A 21,614-nucleotide genomic window follows, 5' to 3' on the forward strand; every position below is an offset into this window, starting at 1 on the left:
TCAAACTGGACTAAGACCCAGAAGGCGCTCAGATAAAGGTCGTCAAGCTGCAACAACTGAGTCTGAATTTCAATGTGTCATCTCCACCCTCAAGTTAGAGACGCCTACGGACTTGTGGGCAACACTTTTAAAATATCTATGATAAAATTAAGAAACTTGTTAATGACAAAGTACAATGATAAGCAAAACAAGCATAACCCAGGTATTATATTTCAGGTCTCTCTTGCTATACTATGAAAGAAGTAGAGATGTGAACAAATATTTCACTGTTACTAATTAAGCATTTTTTTAATTCTAAAATCTTCCCTGATAGCATCTTCCTTAACTAATAATGAGTTTATACCATTAACCTTTGAGGTCAATATTATGATTGGTAAATATAACACTGATATTGGCAAAAAGAATCATTTCCTTGTAGGGACAGAAAGCTGTTAGTCTGAACATGCTTACCAATTATTAACTCCTAGAGTAATTTTCACTCATTTTTCTTAAAACACATAATATCAAGTTATTAGGAATTATATTAGAAAGACCTTGCTAGGTATTGAGAATAGAAAACAGTGATCTGGTTTTGAGGCCAACTAGACTGAATTCTACTTCTATAATACACAGACTGCAAGAGCAAACACAATTTCACACGGATTATTTGTCACGTGAGTTTACCTATGAAAATAACCACGTACTGGAGATTACAGGCTAGAGGGGTCACAAGAGGCCTTGTTCCCTCTCCCTGCGTGTCCGGCTCCTTCACATTACACCAAACTGGGTGTATCCATTTACACTCCGCACACACACTACCACGAACCTCCCAAGTTTCCCTCCTGCAGTGTCCAATAAATCTAATGGTTCAAAGTTCTTCCCAGTAGGATGGTCTGAGTGCAGTGGTATTTACAACTAATTGATCACAACCAGTTACAGATTCCTTTGTCCCTTCTCCACTCCCATGGCCTCACTTGACCAGTCTTAAAAAGTTCTTCCCAGTAGAACAGACACTGGAGACTCGGAGGGGCAGGGGGGTGGAAGGTGGGAGGTGGGAGAGGGGTGGGAGATGAGAAATTACCTAATGGGTACTAAGTACACTCACTAGGTGAAGGTGACATAAAAAGCCCAGACTTCACCACTATGCAATATGTCCATGTAACAAATCTGCACACGTACCCCACAAATCAATAAAAATTTTTTAAAAATACATAAAAATTCTTCCCCATGTCCAACTAAATCTCTCACAAGAGAACTTAACTCTTTTCTCTCTTGTTGAAAAGCTGGAACATCACCACATGTAATTTAAAACAAACCCAAAAGCTGTTACTGAAACTCTATTTCCCGTATCTCACAAATTATTTCCTCTACATAAATGTGGTGGTTCTCAACCCTTTCTGTTCATTAAATTGCCTAAGGAACATCATTTAAAAAAGAAAAAGGTGGCCTCTTTACCCTATCCCATACCATACTAAATGTCCTCAATTAATTTTTGTTTAAAACTCCCCAGGTGATTCTAATGTGTAGCGTTGGCTGGGAACAACTACCTCAATCTTTCTGGAAAAAAAAAAAAAATTTCAGCCTTTTTTCAAGCTTCAGGTGTTTCAAACTAGACTCAAAACTACAACATAATACATAATTCCACATGTAAAACATTAGTGTTTTTTATAGATGTTCATAAGCATAAAGCAAAATTTCGTATCTTAAGCCAAATTTTTCCAATGACTTCATTACACCATTCCCTTAGTGTCTAAACTGATCATACCCTTCTCACTCTACTAATGAAACCCAGGCACCAAAGCTGAAAATCTCAGAATCAGCCTTAACACACCTTCTTCATCCTCTACATCTAATCGGCTGCTAATTATGTTAGTTCTTCCTTTGAAATGTAGTTCTCATCCATTCCTCTTCTGTCATATTCTAACCCTACTCTAAATTCTTACTAACTAGTCTGGCTGACACTTAGCTCTTCTCATCCCACTGCCACTAAATTAATTCCTTAAAATAGTGTTGTCCTTTGTCTTGCTTTTTAGAAACAGGGTCTCGCTCTGTTGCCCAGGCTGAAGTGCACTGGCACAATCATAGCTAACTAGAGCCTTGAACTCCTGGGCTCAAGCCATCCTCCTGCCTTGGCCTCCCAGGGTGCTGAGATTATAGGTATGAGCCACCCCACACCCAGCCTAAAATAATGTTATTATGCCCCTGTTCAAAGAAAAATATTCAGTGGCTTCTCACTGCTTACACTGAGAAAACCCAATTCCTCAATCTATGTTGGTATTTAATACCTCAAGTAGAATATTCAAATTTTAACACAATAAATAACTCTACATATTAAGACCAGTCAATGTAGCAAACTTGGCACTTCTGACCCAATTCCATCCTACCTAAAATTTATTTCCCTCTACATTCCAATATAAATTTTCTATTCAATCCAGGCATCCAGTCTTTCACGTACATAAAATGACAAATTCCAAGGATTTACTCATACTTCAATACATGCTGTACCCCCTTCCTCAAATACTATGTTCACTTTTATCTGTATCTCCAAATTCTTTGCACTATTCTGGACCATTGCTGTGAGGCCTTCCCAAAACACTGCAACCTCACGGACGGTCTCACTTCCAGGCAATACATATCATCTAAGCCAGTTATTTTGAAATATGTTATACTGCCTTACACTTCTACTTAACTATTTTATATTTCCTCACTTAAATAAAGATCCTGAAGGCAGAAATCATGTTTATTATTTTTTCTGTATACTTCATAAAAGCAGTCTTTCCAATTTTTTTCATGGAATTTATTTTTCATTCCTTCCAGCCAATGGAAATATATAATGCATATAAAATTCTTCCCTATCATATCACTTTTTTCAGAGTAAATCTCATGACATTAATATACTTATATCAACGTGCTTAGTTTAAGTAGCTAGCCTACTTTAATATAAGTCTGATCAATTCTGATTTAAAGGCAATATAATGAATCAAATACTTGTTGATATCAAAGAGAGTCAAGTGTTCCACCCTTATATGTTTTCACTAAAGATAGCAAGCAAATGAACAGGGTAAAGCCATCACTAATTAAGAAAGCACCACGCTTCAAGAAATAAATGGTCAATTAAACAGTAATTACATAGAATAAATAGTAATTATGCAGAATTGTCCTTGGACATTGGCTGCTGATGTGTTTTAGTTAGCCTCCATAACGTTGAACACAAGTTCTCAAACTTTTTGGTCTCAGGAATTATTTTTACTCTTAAATATCACTGAGGTCATCAAAGAACTACTGTTTAGGTGAGTTACTGCAAATGATGTTTACTGTCCCAAGTACACACTTCATCAGTCATTGGAGCAATAACTTCATCCCAAAGCCTATAGAAAAGTCCACCACCTACTTGTGAAAATGGGAGTAAAAAAGGCTAATAACATATCAGGATTATCATGAAAATAGTTCTGACCTCACAGAACCCCCGAAGGACTCCAGAGGATCCCCACAGCCCCCCAGACTCCATGTGGAGAAGCACAGGCATAACACAAAGAATTTAGAAAACAGCATAAAATCATGTCTAAATGTCGCATAAGCTTTTAAAAAATTAAGATCTTCTTTAAAACCTATGAAAAAGTCAAGGTATAATTATTTATTTGTTACATAAATATATTCCCTCTTTATAGGTAGAAGGGAGAAAAAGATTTCAAGGTGAAATGCCTTTAGAGCACACAGGTGTACCCACACATATAGATGCAGGTGGTGTAAATCAGTGCAGTGAGCCTGCAGGAAACAACACAAGGATGCAGTAAAAAAGAGACTCCAGACCCCTTCTCAAGAAGGCAGCATCATCCAGCTCCAGCCACGTGGAAAGTGGGCCCAGTGTTGACAGACACTGTGATTTTTCAAGAAAAGCTAGAATTTTTATGAAAAAAAAATCACCTAATTTTATATTGGGAAAAATAAATAAACATTTCATGAATACCATGTGAGCCTACATACACACATTGCCTAGAACAGTGCCTGACACTTCGGAAGCCTTACGTCATTAACTGTCATCATATTCAGTACTGTCAGGCAAAAGGGGGAAAATGCTAAGACACAGATGCAGACATTTGGCCATGGTGAATGGAGATAATGCATGAGGCAAAATGACTGGCTGTTATTTTTTCTTTATCTTCACATAAATCTACCTCATTCCACCCCCAGGACCTTCCTAAGTCTGGTCACTTGTTTTACACCATCCTTGCGTACTTCTGTCTTAAGGAATGATTCCTTATCAAATTTTCATCAACTATTTATTAGCTGAAAACTTAGAGCGCTGCACAGTAGCTCACCGCCCACTCCGACCTAACGTGTACATTTCACGTGTTTCACCTCTTGTCTCTTTCCTTCAGCTCACTGCCACCTTCTACTTTCTACCCTTTTTCTTCGCCCTTACCTCTTTATCACTGGATAGCCAGCACAATCTCTAGCCTCTGTTTCTCCCCCTCTTTCTCCTTTTCTGTTTTTCAGAGTAAAAGTGAAACGAGGCAACCACGGGAACAAGCGCCTCATACTACCAAAGGGAGTCAGAGCAAGAGGAGAGTCATCACAAGATGACACCACAGCATCCTGCACCTTAGAACAGCCGCAAACAATACAACACAAGCAGCTGCTCACCCACGTCTACACGTGGTTACTCTCAGGAATAAGTTACATACACTAACACAGCCAAGCAAAGAGCCCAAGTGCAGAAAACCTTAATTATTGTTCAAGACTGATATCTGATTGACAGAAGGAGAAGCAATTGGTCCAGATCGATAGGTCCAAGCCAGCAGGTGACACAGGGATTAGCACCTTAACTTCCATCAGTTCTAAATGGATTATAACTAAATTCTCAGTATTGATAACTAATATCAATATAAGATCAGACAGAAATCTCCAAATTCTTTTTACACTAGAACTACAACCATTTCCTACCTGGACTTGTATACTATTTCATAACAACACTGACCACCTGAAGACCTGTATGTACTAACAGAATAGGCACCAAAATGCCACAGACCAAATAGGAGTCTTAATATGTACCAGAGACGTGCTCTACCCAACTTTTCTATTTCTGCAGCGATACACAATCATATTAAATAAGGAAACTGGGGAAAAATGAATAAAAAGGATCCAGATTTTATTCTCGTATAATGAAATAAATATTCATACCTTGACAAAAGTCCGTAATGCAGCTTTTTAATTAGGGAAAAAGAGCAAAAGTCAAACATTACATATCTATTGTTTCCTGCATTTATAGTGTGGTCTGCAACATATACTTTCCAAATTAAGAAGTTTAAATATATGTTTAAGTACTGTAAGTCAAAAGACACAGTTGGAAATACATATGTACTATCAGAACTCAAGTATCCATCACTGACAGTCATCTGCTTGACCTGTTTTCATAAACACAACACACAGACCTCGATGAGTGTTTCTCCTCCTGCTCTTCTACCTTACCCAACACTTTTCCCCTCTTACTGGCTTATTTTGCGGTCAGAGGTTAAACTGTTAACCCTTCACCTTCCAGGAAAGTTTTTTTTCCTCTCTTTATAATTTTTCACAGTGTGCAGCAGTCGGATTAGCTCCTCTCTTGGAGAACAAAAGCTGTGTCTTTTGTCTTCCTTGTTTGTGCCTGGAGCCCTACATCAGAGGAAGCTGCTCCTACTCAACACGCACAATGATGAGATTGTGAGGAAACGAAAGCCTGGCCTCTCGGTGTCTAGACTCTCACCCAACCAGCTAGCCAGAGAAAATCCTGTCAAGCACTCAGCTGAAAATTAACTAAGGTATCCTGTTGAGAACCTGATGAAGATGTTATGTGACCACACGGTAAAACTTTCCATTGTTGCACATAAAGATAAGAGAAAAACCTTTAGAACTCAATGCTTTAACAATCTTGGTCACCAATTCACACATGGGTCAGTAAATGTATTTTACTAACATACAACCCCTTCCTCTATACGCTCTCTTAAAATAATGCACAGGCTTATTTATGACATTCTAATCTCCTGCACTTAAAAATCTAACTAAAGGATACATTCAAAAATATTACAATAGACCATTTTTTATTTGCAGTTTTTATATTAGATATTTCTCATTAGAAAGTTTACTATTGTGTTTATCGCTGAAGGAACTGGTCAAAATGCAGAAGTCAAAAGAAAACTGTCATATCTTTTCACATCCCTTAATATTTATATATTTTACAAGTTTTTAATATTGAACAAAAGACAAATAGTAAACCAAAAGCAGATATTCAATTAAAGCTTTAAAACAGAAGTAAAGTCATACATAAAACAAATCATACTTATAAAAACTATTTGTAAATTTTTTTAACCTGTAAAATGTTAAACACATTAAACAAATTTAAATTTGGTCATATGATGTCAGTAGAAAAACAATTCCCTTAAGTATGTTAAGTTATGGGTGAGTTCATGAATATTTACAATGATTGTGGGAAGGACTACAGTTTTTAAAATATAACCTTATAATTCACATCCATGGAAACAACTAATGCTGAAAATTATTAAGTGAAAACTTATTATATATGATTATAATCATATTAAATAAGCTCATAGTGAAATCTGAAACAAAATGCACAAAAATAGATATTTTTATGTTATTGGTATAAAAAGAATCTTTTTCCTTTTTTCAAAATTGTCCATAATATTTAACATGAATAATGTAAAAAATAAACTGTGCAGAATAATCAGAATAGTTCAAAAGGCTACAATGGATAGGAATTCATGAGAGGTAAGAGTGCAACCACTGACTATAGTATTCAGAATTCAAGAATAAATCATGGGTTACATAGTTCATACAGTAATATAAATTGATTCCCCAAATTTTAGGAGAAATATAAACATGCCCTTTTTTAACCTATAATGATGATTAGCCTGACAACTTCAATAGGTCATGACCAACAAACTTCACAAAAGAAATAAATTTATTCTTATGAGGAAAAAAAAATCAATGCTTATACATAGCAGATGTCTGATTTGGAGAAGTATGTGCTATTCTTTTAAGAGTCACATGAAAATTGGCCGGGCGCGGTGGCTCTCACCTGTAATCCTAGCCCTCTGGGAGGCCGAGGCAGGTGGATTGCTCGAGGTCAGGAGTTCGAGACCAGTCTGAGCAAGACCCCGTCTCTACTAGAAATAGAAATAAATTATCTGGACAACTAAAAAAAAAAGTATATATAGAAAAAATTAGCTGGGCATGTTGGCACACGCCTGTAGTCCCAGCTACTTGGGAGGCTGAGGCAGTAGGATTGCTTAAGCCCAGGAGTTTGAGGTTGCTGTGAGCTAGGCTGATGCCACGGCACTCACTCTAGCCCGGGCAACAAAGTGAGACTCTGTCTCAAAAAAAAAAAGTCACATGAAAATCTAAGCCTGGCAAAGAACACCATTTAAATTGAGGACTTTGGAACAAAATGCATAAGCAATGACTGGCAGGAAATGTTAAATATTTCATTCCTACTTCTGTAGAAAAAAAATGTATACAAAATTTAACAAAATTAAAAGGAACATTTGATAAAACAGAAAAATATAAGAAAATAAATTTAGTTAAATCTATATATGTATAATAGTTAACAGAATGGTACAAAACCTAAGATTAAATAGATCTATCATGCCTATCATTAAATATCTTTTCTGTCCATGAATTATGCCTAAGTAAAATGATGGAAAAGAGACAACCAATTAACCATGACTCTTAAAAATCAATATTGTATGTACGTTCAAGACATGAAGGAAACATTTACCAATGGTAATTTCTAGAATATGGGATTAGGCATGATTTATATTTTCTTGTATATGCATGTCTTTATTTTCCAAATTTCCATCAGTAAGTATGCATATATACTCATAAATATACTATATATTAATACATCCATCAGCATTAGACTACTATCATAGTTAATAGAAAAATTAATTATTTTATAGAGTAATTTAACTTTGGAAACAAGAATGCTTTATAACAAAACATTCTTATTTGAAAGTACTTCTGTATAGTCACTTCCTCCAACAAACCAAAAATCAAGAATTTCAATGCTTCCTTTAAAAATTTAAATTTGATCTGGCTTATGATAAAATATATTAACTTTCCAACTTCTAAAAATTTAAGAAAGCTTAATGTTAGAAATAAATCATTCTGAGAATAAATGAAGCACAAGGGAAGAAAAGGAAGAAGAAAATATGGGAGAAACATAACGGAAGGCTACAAAAGAGAATGCTATGGCATGATGGAGGCCAGTCAAGGTTTTTCCTGTAAGAACTAATTTTTAGCTAATATGTGACACTTTTATGAAGCTTGTTCACAGTTTTAAGTGCTTTTCTACTACAAATGTAACTGGCCATTTTTGGCCAGCTGAGCTAGAATTAGCATAAAGAGTAACTCCATTCCCACCATTCTTCCCTGCTGTCTCTTTTTAAATCCATTGATACGTACAGCAGCTTAAGTTTAGAAATTAGATAAGTAAGGGTTTGCATCAGAGGTGAAGGATGAAATACAAAAGGAAGAACAAAAAACAAGTTTGGGCCAATAACGTGTCCAAGCTGCTTGGACTGGGGTGAGCTCCTAAAATCATACAAGATGCCGATTCAGTACAGGCATGAGTGGCCAAATGATGGTTGATCTACTTAAATGTTTTTTCCCTTTTCCCTCAGCACTTGGTCATAAAGTTAAAGATGACATTTTCCAATCTCCCTTATACCTAAGTAGTATCACTGTGTGACTAAGTTCTTAGCAAGGAAAGTGACGTATCAAATTTTCCCCTACCTTGCCTAAGAAATTTCTTCCCTTAAGTATTTCTCTTGCCTGTCCTGTGGCTTAAACTTGGACACAGTTAGTGACCCAGCTTTGAATGCAGATGAAAATAACAGTCTAAGGGCTGGGTATAGTGGCTCACATCTAGCACTTTGGGAGGCCAAGACAGGAAGAGTGGTTGAGGCCAGGAGTTCGAGATGAGCCTGAGCATGCATGAGACCTCATCTCTACAAAAAACAGAAAAATTACCCGGGCGTGGTAGCACGCACCTGTAGTCCCAGCTACTCAGGAGGCTGAGGCACGAGGATCACTTGAGCCCAGGAGTTTGAGGTTGCAGTGAGCTATGATGATGCCACTGCACTTTAGCCTGGGCGACAGAGCAAGACCCTGTCTCAAAAAAAAATAAAAATAAAAATAAGTACTGACAGTTAAATAGGAATATTCCAATAACTTTTTAAATAATTTCTGCACTTTATCCATTTAAGATTTAGCGATAAAACAGAAAATTGAGAAAACATTACATAAACACTCAATTCAACATAAAATTTTACTTTTACTCTTACAGATAGCATTACTTTTAGGGCACAAAAAGTTGTAACTTGTTAGACACTAAAATATTAGTTATCATACTACTTAAGTCCTTCTTCAAAAGAAGAAAGGTTACTGGTTTTTGCATGGGTGAGTTTAGCTTTTAAAAAAAATCTTTAGAATTTTGTGCCAATTAGCCATATAGAATGTATTAATCGCAACCTAGAGAAACCAAAATTGCTTACTTTAATCATTTATTATATTTCAAATTTTACTAAGCTGGATAAACTTAAAATACACATGAAGATGTTTCTAAAAACTAGTGATTTAAACAGTAACAGCAGAAAGACAGTAATAAAAGCATGGCAGGAATAGAAGATACAAACTGGAATGACCAGTTCATGAACAGTAGGAACCGGTGAAGGGAGGAAGGAGGGAGTAAACCACTCACAAGTCTTTATGAAAAGGTAACAACCTCTTTTACTCGTGCATAGATTGAATGTTATATAAGGCAGACTGATCCATCTTTCAAGATCACTTTAGCATGAATTTAAAGTTATGGAAAATCCACATTTTCCAAATGAATTTAGCCTATTTTACCAACAACATCAGGTGAGCATTATTCCACACACCTTAGGTAATGCTATGATTATTTTCAAGATTAATTCATAACAAATACACTACAGAATAGATTTAAACTGGAACTGAAAAAATAATATATCCATTTGAGTACCCATTCTGCAAAGAGGACTTCATTGGGCCTGGAAAGAATGCAAATGGACAAACTTTACTCCATGTAGGACAACACAAAATAACTTCTTTAATCAGAGAATGTTCCCTGCAACTTAGGATCACTCTCTGCCCGTGGACATACCTGACAACAGCAGCAGTTCAAATAGGCCAGAGGTGCAGCAGGCAGGGCTGGTGGAGCCAGAAATGTGGTGACTTCCTACCTAAAATTAGCTGTGCCCATTTCACCACAGCTGGGTGGGGCTCCTCTATTTTAAGGTGTACAGCTCTAAACTGCTTAAGAGAAGATAATTGCTGGCTGGTTTCTGGAGATAAGAGTGTCAGTAAACTTTCCACCAAGGCTTTAGGATAGCCCACTAGTCTCCACAAAACCCCACACTTAACCATCATGCTATCCAGGATCTGAGTGCACTACAAGGAAGGTCCTACACTGGAGATATCCATGAAGATGCACCATGCAAAGAAATATTAGAAGAATAAGCAAGGAGACATTCTTCATTCTTGTCTGCTACCCATGCCCACACACACACATGCACATGTACAATATAGCAAATGTGGGGGGAAATTATAACAATCATGATATTAAAGTACTATACTCTCATATTTTCAGGAAATCATACAGAACTGACAACTGAAACCCTTCCAAGTAATGTGACGCCATTGTTTCTCTCTCTCTGAAAGTGCTATGCCACTGAAGTAAATCCAGCCCAAGGGGCTACTCAGTCTACATTCTGCATTCCAGAAACATTAGAAGGGAATTGGTGAAGCTTCCGTTGATACTGGCAGAGAATCTGCCTTAATGTTTTTAAAAAGATGCTAAATTTTCAAACACAAATGAAAGAAAATGAAAAGACAAACCCTTTCCCAAAACTAACAGTAACTTTATCAATGAATCATGGTAAAGTTGAGTTGTAAGTTATATGGGCTTAACACACACCTGAAATTCAAGCTGCACAGATAACATTCATGATTTCTATATCCCCAAGGCAAAGACCTAGCATCTATGTTACTACCAGAAACCTGAGACACTCAATGCAGAATACACATTTAGTACTATTATTTTCTGATACTATCATGTTCCAGTACTCCACAATGTTAACACTTGCTTTGACAGACTCAATCAGTTATTTGAAGAATTTACAGAACACACATACCTTCATTTTCAGAGCCATGACATTTCACTTTCAATACCAAGTCAAAGGTTCTTTCTGGATTGGCCCTAAAAAAAAAAAAAAAAACTTTGTTATATTTATTTCCTATAACAAATAAGCATCTCCATAAAGCTTGTATTTTCTTAATTCTAAGACTAATCTTGTTCTTACCTCTACATATTAAATGTAACTATATGACTACAGTATAGCAGAAATAACAATGAAAATGTTTCTCAGATTAGAAATTTAAGATTACTGATATTTAGGAGCTGAGATCTGAGACTTGGGGCAAAGCATTTAACCTCTGAGACTATTTTCTTACCTTAAAAAAAAAAATAAAGTGCCTTGTCCACTTCACAGAATAATTGTATTACAAGTCAAATAATATATGGGCAATTACATTATAAATCAAGTGCTGTATAAATGCAAATCATCGCTTTTATCTTATTGCATCCAAAATTGGAAGGCCAGTGTGTCCCTAAGTGTTTTTAGATCCTGCCAATGGAGCTTAACACAAGCTCTCAGCCTTTCTTCCAAGGACTTGCAATCTGAGTGTAAATGACGAATACCTGGCTCCACCTGCCACGTTCTATTGATAGATCACCATAGGACATTTGTAAAGGTCCACGAATGGGATACTTTGCATATACTTTCCTTGAGATGTATTTACGGTACTTAGGCATGTTTAAAGTAGCAAACTATTCAGAGACTCGAAAGATAACAAAAAAAGACTTCTTTCATACCAATTATCATTGGGGAAACTGGACATCAGCCCCCAGATTAAATTTTCCCGCTACAAACTGTAAGGCTGATTTGCATCAGTCAGAACTTACTGTTTTTACTAACTTGCCACACGTTTAACCTATTCATTGGTTAAATTTCAAATTGTAAATTGAAATCTATTAAGACACTTTTTTTTCAAAACAGAGTTCTGTTTTATCTCTCTTTCCATCAGAGGGTAAAAAAATAGGCCTAGTCTGATACCACAAGTCCAAAGTGTTACCATCTTTCAGTTATTCCTGCTGACGAGACTTTAGTGTCTCTGTATTACACATTGGCTGTTTTTAACACGTACCTCCTTCAAGAAAATAAAGCCAGCTCTGACTTCTAAATAAATACTGATTTTTAGAAAATTTTTGTTACAAGACATGATCTAGAAACATAGAAAGTGACAAGCCATATAAATTAATTCACAGATACACATTTCCTCAGCCCTCCCACCATTAACCGGTTTCAGTGGGAAAAAATCTCAACTCTGATTCCTTCTGCAGCCTCCCGGGTGGACTTACTCCCCCTTTCCACCAGCTGTCAAACAATGAAAACAGTTCCAAATGACACAATTTTCCTATTTGCCTAATGCCCTTTAGTACCTCTCTTAGGGGTAAAAGTTAAACATTGGTTCAGTCATGCTTCTGTGAGATCCGAAAGGCCGTTCCCAGTGACGGGAACACACGACGCTGACGGGGCGCGGGCGGCGGGAGGCGGCGGGGAGGGGGATTCTCCCCGGAGTTTCAGGAGGGAAATGCGCAGCTCACGCCTCCGAGACACCTAGAAACAAAGTCACCATCGTCATTAAACCGCTTTTTACCCAATCTCCTGAGGTAACATAGCCACTGACGGATACTGTAGCGCACACACAAAGTGCCCTCTAGTCGCGTGGCATTTGCGGGCACCCTGCAGACCCGGCGCCTCGTCCACAAACGCCAGAGGCCAAGTTAACGAGAAGAAACTGCAGAAGGAACAGCCGAGACACACTGGTCAATGCAAGTCAGAAAGACTCGGTGACCTGGATGCTCAGAAAGCGCTTCAAATAGCGACCGCTCCACCTCAACGCTCCTCCCTCCCGGAGCCTCACAGGGCAGCGACCGTCCCGCCGGACACACCCGGGACAGGCCGGTCCCCTCAGCGGGCGGCGCCGCGGCCGCCCCTCCCCCCCGACGCGGCGACACCGGCGCTCCCACCGCCGCGCCCGGGCAGCGCCGACCCGCCGGCCTGGAAGCCGCCGCCCCGGGCGCCGGGGTCGCGCCGCCGGGCAGGGGGCTCCTCACGGCCGCGGCGGTGGCGGTGGCGGCGGGCCCACGCCCGCCCCCCACCCCCCAAAGCCTCCGCGACAGCAGCGGCGTGGCCGGCCCCTCTCCGCCGCCCCCGCAGCCGGCCTCGCAGTTCCTGCGCCGGCGCCGCGGCACCTTCCGCAAACCAGGAAGTCGCGGGCGGGCGAGGGGCGCGCGGGGACGCCCGGCGGCTGCACCTGGGCGGCGGCTGCGGCCCGAGCCGCGGGGAGGCGGGGCGGGGTCCCAGCGCCCGGGCGGCCGAGGGCCACGTGCCCCCTGCGACCGAGCCGCACCGCCAGGGCGCCCCGCGTCCTCAGCACGGGACCAGCCCTGCTGTCCCAGGACAGCCGGAGCTCCAGGGCCTCGCGGCTCCAACCGCCCCACACCAAGTCCCCGGAAAAGTCCCGGGACTCGCAGCGTCCCCACCACGCGCCCACGGACCGGGTCCTCCCGTGTCAGATGCGAAGTCCCAGCTCGCGCCGCTGCTCGGCTCCTCCTCGCTCCCGCGGGCCGCGGCTCTGCGGCCCCAGAGACGCGGCGCCTGCTCGGCAGGGACAGGGCTGCGCCTGTGGGCGACGGACGTCACACCCCGCACACCGCGCTCGCCACGCAGTCAGACGCCACGCACCACACACCGCACACATGACACTCATACACCACACAGTCACACACCCCGCACACCGCACTCACCACACAGTCACACGCCACACACCACACACATGACACTCATACACCACACATCACACACACCACACACCACACTCATGCACCACGCACATGACACTCATACACCACACACTACACACCGCACACATGACACTCACCACACACCAGTCACACACCCCGCACACCGCACTCACCACACAGTCACATGCCACACACCACACACATGACACTCATACACCACACACTACACACCCCGCACACTGCACTCGCCAGTCACACATCACACACCACACACACCACACACATGACACTCATACACCACACATCACACACACCACACACCACACTCATACACCATGTTTTTTATGAACTCGTTATCCTGTTCCATAAGCAAATCAAATCAAAATACAATGAACTGGATAAAAAAATATAGTAATGCACGTAATAGACACAGAGCATAATAGTTAAATGGCTTCTAAAAATCAGTCTAAAGGAGTAAAAGATACAAATAGACATTTCATAAAAAGATATATAAGATCTTAAACAAATGAAAAGTTACTTAACCTCTTAATGTGGGAATGAAAATTAAAAAAAAACACTGAGCTACCAATTTTTACCTATGAGATTGGCAAAAATCCAAATGTTAACATCACACTCTGTTGGCAAGAATATATTGTTGCTGAGAAAGTAAATTTGTATGTTCTTTAAAGAAAACTGTTTGGAAATACCTGTCAAAATTACAAACACACAGCCTTTCACCTAGCAGTTTTTCTTCCAGGAGTTTATAATAAAGTTAAAATTTTACATATTTATATTTAAAAGACCTATGTATAAAATTTTTTGTTGCAACCCTGCATGGAACTGCAAATAATGCAAACATATATAAAGAATCATCAATAAGTTACCAGCTAAATACATTTTCAGAACTCACTTAATGAATGACTGTGCAGTTCCCCCAAACAGTGAGAATACTCTTTATGTACCCTTACAGAGTTTTCTTTAGATACATTGTTAAATGTCTCCCTGAAGGACATTTGCGAATGTGTGGGGAACATTTTTGGTGTGGTATCTGGGGAGAGAGGGAGGGACTGATACTAGTATCTAATGGGTAGAAGCCAGGATGCTACTGAACATTCTATTAATATGATATGCAGGACAGCTCCCTGCAGCATAGAATTGTCCAGCCCAAAATGTTCACAGTGCTAAGGTTGAGAAACTCTGCTTTAGAACGATGATCACAAACTGATTGTATCATATACCCATTGGGCCAAGGGTTAGGGAGGGCTAGAAACTCCTCACTGTATTCCATTTCCTAATTGTTGAATTATGTTCCTATATGTACATACACTATTCATGCAAAAATAAATAAGTAGCATTATCACCTACTATTTTTTTAAAGTCATTGTTGAATCTCTTTACAAAGAAGTCTTTTAGGAGGTGTAAAGAATAATCTTTGATTTGACTTGTTTGTTTTGTTTCTTCCCTATGGCTCCTTGTTCTTTTGAAAAGCTCAAGACATCTATTTATACACGAGTTGTTTCAACATGGAAGAAGTGTTCTTTCCTGGAAAGGTCCTCCAAACAATAGAGTAAAATAGGGGCGTGGAATTTTGATGTATTGTATCTGACCAAACAGGCTTTGGTCCCAGCAAACACTGGAGAGAATTGTAACCTAAATTACTAGAAGTTATACACGTGTAAGCCAATGTTTTCTCAGGGCCAAGGACAAACATTCTTATAAAAGGAACTGATAGCATAGAGGTGCCTTTTACTGCTGACACTGGTGACTTTCTCTAAGGACCTCTAAAGATTTCCCTGGAATCATTTCATAAATTTACTGTACATTTTCATTATTAGTGGTTCCTGTTCTGTTTCCCCACTGGATGTTAATATTAACAGAAAGGCTGTAGAATGTATTTACCATTAAATCTCTACTATCCTTCTTAGTTACTACTGCGCCAAAACTGCTTTGCCAAGATAGAGCATTCACTGGGTCCTTGAATGTGCCACAAGCCAAAGTCATTGTGATCAAGGTGGGGCTTTGCCCAGAGTGTTCCTCATGGCTTTGCCTGGCAGAGTCATTTCAGGAGTCTGTGCTCTATACTTCCTCTTTCATTTTAGTATGGGCTCTTTCTCTAATAATCTTTTCCTCTTCATTTCAGGGTTTTCTTTGAAATTTCAGTTATTGTCCCTCCCTGTCTCCAAACAGTGACATCAGCAAGGAGCTACCTGTATTATCATGGACAGGGTGAGAATAAATACCAATTACCCCCAATCTACGACCATTCACTGTGCAAGCAAGTAGCCCCATACGTTATCATTAATCTTTGTTTTTCCTTAAACTAGTATGTGAATTGTACAGTTAGAAAATTTAGGGAGTGAATCTTCACCTTCCAAAAATATCAGCTTTTTAAAAGAACCATTGTAAGATTCCTTCACATAGTTATGAGCTTTCAGCCTAACACATATAAAAATGAATCAATTCCTAATATTTGGCTTCCACCAAGACGATGTATCTTGAAGCTGACAATCAGCTTTGTTCCTTCCCTAAATTCAGGAAACCTGGAAAAAGCAGCACACTCTCAATAAGAACAAAAATTTAATGCACCCTGAAAACCCATAAGAACACTGGTCTTTAGAATTAACTGACCTTCTGTCAAGAAATAAATTCATCAAGAAATATAAGCAAGCTGTCATTTGTAAAGACCATACGTACTTTGAGAGTTTTTGTTTTCCAATTTGCAATGTTTAGCAGTGCCAAACCATGCATGCAAATTTTTATCCAAATTTGTGATTTTGTGATTTTTGCTTCTACACCGGCATCTCTTTATTCCCTTGCCCTTCCAAGAATATACGTGCCTTCCCAGAGCACAAGTAGGTCAATGATACCCCAGTTTAGTTGGGAGAAATTGATATCTTTAGATACGTGAAAACCAACTCTTTGGCTGCTGTGAAACGAGTTTAACGGGCATGATTTGCAGGCATTACAAAATTTTGTCCTTACTGTGAAACTGAACAGAGGTAACATTGCTGGTGAAAGTTGGTGCTTTGTAAAGTAGCGTCTTCACTTTCTCAGCATCTCCAAAATGCATTTTATTGATGCCACATAGGATTTGGGCTTTTGCAAGCTGAGGGTACGTTGTGAGTCTATATAGTAGGATTCCTATTTTTGGCTGGCACTATGGGTGTTCCTAGCTATAATGTCACATTTCAGAATTTTTGTTATTTTCAACACATTCATAATTGTTTTGAAAATCATGGAATGTCTCTTGAATTTATTGAAGGGTTTGCTAATCCACATGCCAGACATTATAAATGTGCCTCAGAAATCAGGGATGGCCAGGAGAGGCCTGGAGCCAAGCCCCAGAATTCTTGGCCTTGAGGTTTGAACGTGCTCATGTATGGACCCCCAGGAGCCCTTTGATTTGCGTGTTCCCATCTCTGTGCTTGTGCACGTGTGCCATGACGTGCGCAATTAATTTGGGAACCACTTCTTTGAGCATATAGTAAACTCTTAGATAAGTATGGTCTGATGAATGGATTTAAGAGAATTTTAGTGCTCATTTTCTTTTTATTTATATAAATTTATGGGGCACAAGTGCAATTTTGTTACATGTGTAGATTGCTTTAGGGTATTGTATTTTCTCATCATCCACCCTCCTCCTCCCCCACCTTCCGAGTCTCCATTGTCTGTCATTCATTGTTCATTGTTTATACTATTCATTTCCTTAAAATATTAGCCTATGTAGTCTCTTAGCCCAAAAAGAAGTAAGAATCTATGCTATGGCTTATCCTAGCATCACTAATATAATTCCAATCTAGAGGGCCAGGAAGTCTGTGAGATAAACCTTCCAAATAAATAAGATTACATGAAGGATCATCTCTATAATTTGTAGGACTCAGTGACAACCAAAAGTGTGGGTCTCTTTGCACAAAATTTACTAAGAATTTCAAGATGACCCAACAATGGATTGTGTCAATTTTTAAATATTATTTAGTTTACAGTTTTCCTTAGATACTTAAAATGATGCAATAGGAAAGGAAATTGTTAAACTATAAAAAGGTAAAGGGAAGTGATTGTGATATATTAGGAAAAAAGCAAGAAACTTCTAGTCAGAAAGTTATAAGTTTGAATCCTGGCTCTTAATAGTGGTGGAAGCTCAGTTTTCTTATCTGAGAAATGGGACTTCATTTTTTTGACAAATATTTATTGACAAACCTACTTATTCTGGAAGATTTATATTATTTAATCCTCACCATAACATCATGAGCAGGTGGTATTCTTTTCCCCAATTAATATATCAGAAAATCCTGGCACAAAGAGGTTTAAAAACTTGCTAACGTGTTCATTAGTATAATAGTAAGTATCTGAAACGGGGCTAGAGCCCAGGTGATCTAGCTCCAGGGCTCACACTCAAAATCACCCTGCCTGACTACCATCTTCTAATATATGTTATTAATGCATCATTGCATTGTAGAATAATAATAATAACAAAAATTAAAACCCACAATTCAGGCTCAGAATCAAGGCTCTGTTACTATACGATGACTCTTTTGGCACTTAGAGTTTTCTAGGTCTCTGACATTACAACCCCGGAACTTTCTCATAATTGGGCAATAATACAAACCAGGAGATAGGTAATTATTTCTGTTGTTGTTTAAATCTAGACAACTGATTACAAGAAGCAACAAATCAAACAATACTCTTTTGGAGAGACACCATATATGGCATTATACTTACTGGAATTCCTTATGAAAGGAGTTTTCTTCCCAGATGGCCCCAAATGTGGTTTTACGGTTTCCTCATAAATGCTCTTCTGATTATCACCAATCAAAAAAAGAAAAAAAAAAAAGAAAAAGAGACCAATGAAATCACCAAGGAAGCTATGGAAGGTACGTAAGGTTAGAGAATAACAGATTACAAATAAAATCGCCAACATCCATTTAATGCTTCATTTTGATAAAGAGAAATCAGACTGGATTTTCATTATCAAATCTATTAATGAATTATATAGTTACTCATAACTGTGAATTTGCAGATTTGATCTAAGACTATTTTGCAGTTCCTACAGAATTGCTATTAGAAGTCAGGGTTAAGCCAGGCACAGTGGCACATGCCTATAGTCCCAGCTACTCAAGGAGGTCTGGGGGGAGGACCACTTAAGTCCAAGAGTTCAAGGCTAACCTGGGCAACATAGCAAGACCCCATCTCTTAGGGGAAAAATAGGGGTGGAGAGAGCTCAATGACCTTGATTGCAAACCAAACTTCTCAGAAGTCCATGGAGCATACGGGGGGTGGGGGGTGGCATGGGGTGGCGGACTGCATGGGAGATCTACCATAAAGGCTTAGATCTTTCACATTAGAAAAATCCATGAGTTCAATGACTGAGATCTAGAAACCTTTAGGAGCCAGAGGAGTCATCATCTAGTAATTTAGCATCAACTCTGTGGTTTAGTGGTGGTCTTTTCATGTTCAAGAAGGGGAATTGTTCAAACAATATATTTGTTTTGAAATATTTCCAGGACCAATGCAAACACCAAGTGGGCTGCCCAGAAACCACACATTGTTTCCTTCAGACAAAAGATAATGATGCACTAACGAGTTTTACCCTTTATTGCCCTCTCTGGAACACAGCCTCAGGAAGAAAGCCCACAAAACCAAATTGTTAGTCCCAAAATTTACAATATTTTCCAATGATCCCTACCCCTTTTTCCTTAAGTGCTAGTACTGTGTTAAGTATTTGTGTTGTTTAACTCATAAATTCCAACCTCATGTAATCTCAAAAGTGCCCTCCCAGAGAGAGAAAGGAAATGAGTGAATGAGGAAAAAATAATAAAAGCCTCACTGATACAGGGTACTTCCAGGAGACTTACAGCACTTCTGAGATGTTATCTAATTCTGATGTATTTCGGCCTCATTAACAGGGAGGACAGTAACAGATTAATATTTTAAACCATGGAGAGGGATAGTGAGGCAAAAAGGTGCTGGACTAACACGGCCATTTAATAACAATCATTTAGTAAAATACTCAAGACTGTGAGTGGAGGAAGTTATGATCCAATTGATTAGACTGGGGAGAATATGATATGTTTGAGGACTTATAGGATTCGTTGGAATCATCTGTTGTTGTTTCATTGAAAAACAAGATTAACAGCACAACTGCAGGACTTGCGCTGAAATAATCCACACCCCTTCCCTAACCTCACCGTCTGCTCCCCTCCCCCTTCCTGCTACCCTTTCAGTCTGCAGCAAAATTTCCAAAAAAGTGTCGCTTATAGTTACTGAGTTACTGTTCCTACTTCCATGCCTCTTGTTCTCTCCTCATCCTCGTTGAGAATGGCTTCCTTGTTGAACATCACTGAAGTCACTCTTGATAAGTCCACCGTGACCTCCGTGTTGCTAGATCCCTCAGCCATTTTGTCTCTCCGCCTACTTGATCTCAATCACATTCCAAACAGCTGCCCAGTCTTTCCTGTAACACCTTCTTCTCTTGGCTTATGTGACACCACTCCCTCCCCGTTTAACCTATTCATTTCTGGCTGTTTCTTCTCATTCTTCTCTTCTGGTTCCTCCTTCTCTGTGTGACTCTTTAAGGTTGGAGGGCCCCAGAGCTGTGTCCTTAGCTCTCATTCTTCTCCAGTTCTGTCTAAATATGTTCATCTGCATCCCTAACTTTAAACATTGTTGCTCACCCGATGTTTACATCTCGCTCTCACCTCAACTTTAGACTTATATTCAACAACTTACCTGAGTTTTCCACTTGGATATCTGATAGACATCTCAAACTTAATGTGGCCAAAATTAAATCCTTGATTTCTACCCCAAACTCCCTGTTCCTCTAGTCTTTCTTACTTCAAAAACTTTGCTTCACTCTCACATCTAATGGAATATTCATCCTGTTCTTTTATCCCTGAAAAGTGTCCTAAAGGCATTTTCCTCTCTTCTTCCCCACTGTTCTCACCCTAGCCCAATCCACCATGACTTTTCATTTATAGATTATTCCAATAGCCTCCTAAATGGTCTTCCACTTCCATTCTCACCAGTATACCTTCCTTTCTCTGTAAAGCAGTAACTGTTCTAAGTTTTCGAGACATAAAATTAGATCATGTCAATTTGCTACTTTAAACCCTGTAATGGCTTCTCACTAAACATACAATAGAATTCAATAGAATTCAAACACTTTATCATAGCTCAGTGGGCCATTCATGAACTGGTCTCCATCTGCCTCATTCTCATCTCTTGGTACTGTCCTGCTAGTCCACTAGGCTCTAGCCACATTGGCCTTTGTCTTCTAAGGGCTGGACAAGTTTGTCCCCATCCCGGTTCATCCCTATGCTACCTGTTCCCTCTTCCAAGAAATCATCCCTTCTTGCTATTGGGGTCTCAGGTTGTATCCTCCTCCTTAGAAAGGTGCCCCCAACCTCTCAATCTAATGACTTCCTAGCCCAAATCATTGTCTCTCCCATTATCTTGTTTTATGTTCTTCATAGTACTTCCTGCTACCTGAAAATATCTTACTTTTATGTCATTTACGATTTTATTATCTGTATACCATTATTAGAATGTAACTTCTAGGAAAGGTGGGGCCATCTCTGCTGTATTCCTAGTGCCTGCAACATACCTGGCACATGGTAGGTTCACAATAAGTATTTGTTGAGAACGAATTAATTTATGTCTAGTTGGAAGTGCTGAAGTGGAGTACTTTAAAATGGAG

The 21,614-nt window shown here is 39.3% G+C and overlaps 1 long non-coding RNA gene across 5 annotated transcripts in view; it reads right to left on the minus strand.

Moving 5' to 3' along the window:
- LOC123629904 overlaps positions 1-13,797 on the minus strand; it is a 32,896-nt gene extending 19,099 nt beyond the window's left edge. For 2 of the 5 annotated variants that reach the window (XR_006732374.1, XR_006732370.1), the window contains exons 1-2: positions 12,554-12,955; positions 11,187-11,251 (exon numbers count right to left, since the gene is read on the minus strand). This is a non-coding gene — a long non-coding RNA (uncharacterized LOC123629904). The other 3 variants (XR_006732371.1, XR_006732373.1, XR_006732372.1) reach the window with 3 other exon arrangements.
- Positions 13,798-21,614: the final 7,817 nt, after the last annotated feature.

This window comes from Lemur catta, unplaced genomic scaffold (assembly GCF_020740605.2).
Source record: "Lemur catta isolate mLemCat1 unplaced genomic scaffold, mLemCat1.pri scaffold_62_ctg1, whole genome shotgun sequence".
Taxonomy (NCBI): Eukaryota; Metazoa; Chordata; class Mammalia; order Primates; family Lemuridae; genus Lemur; species Lemur catta.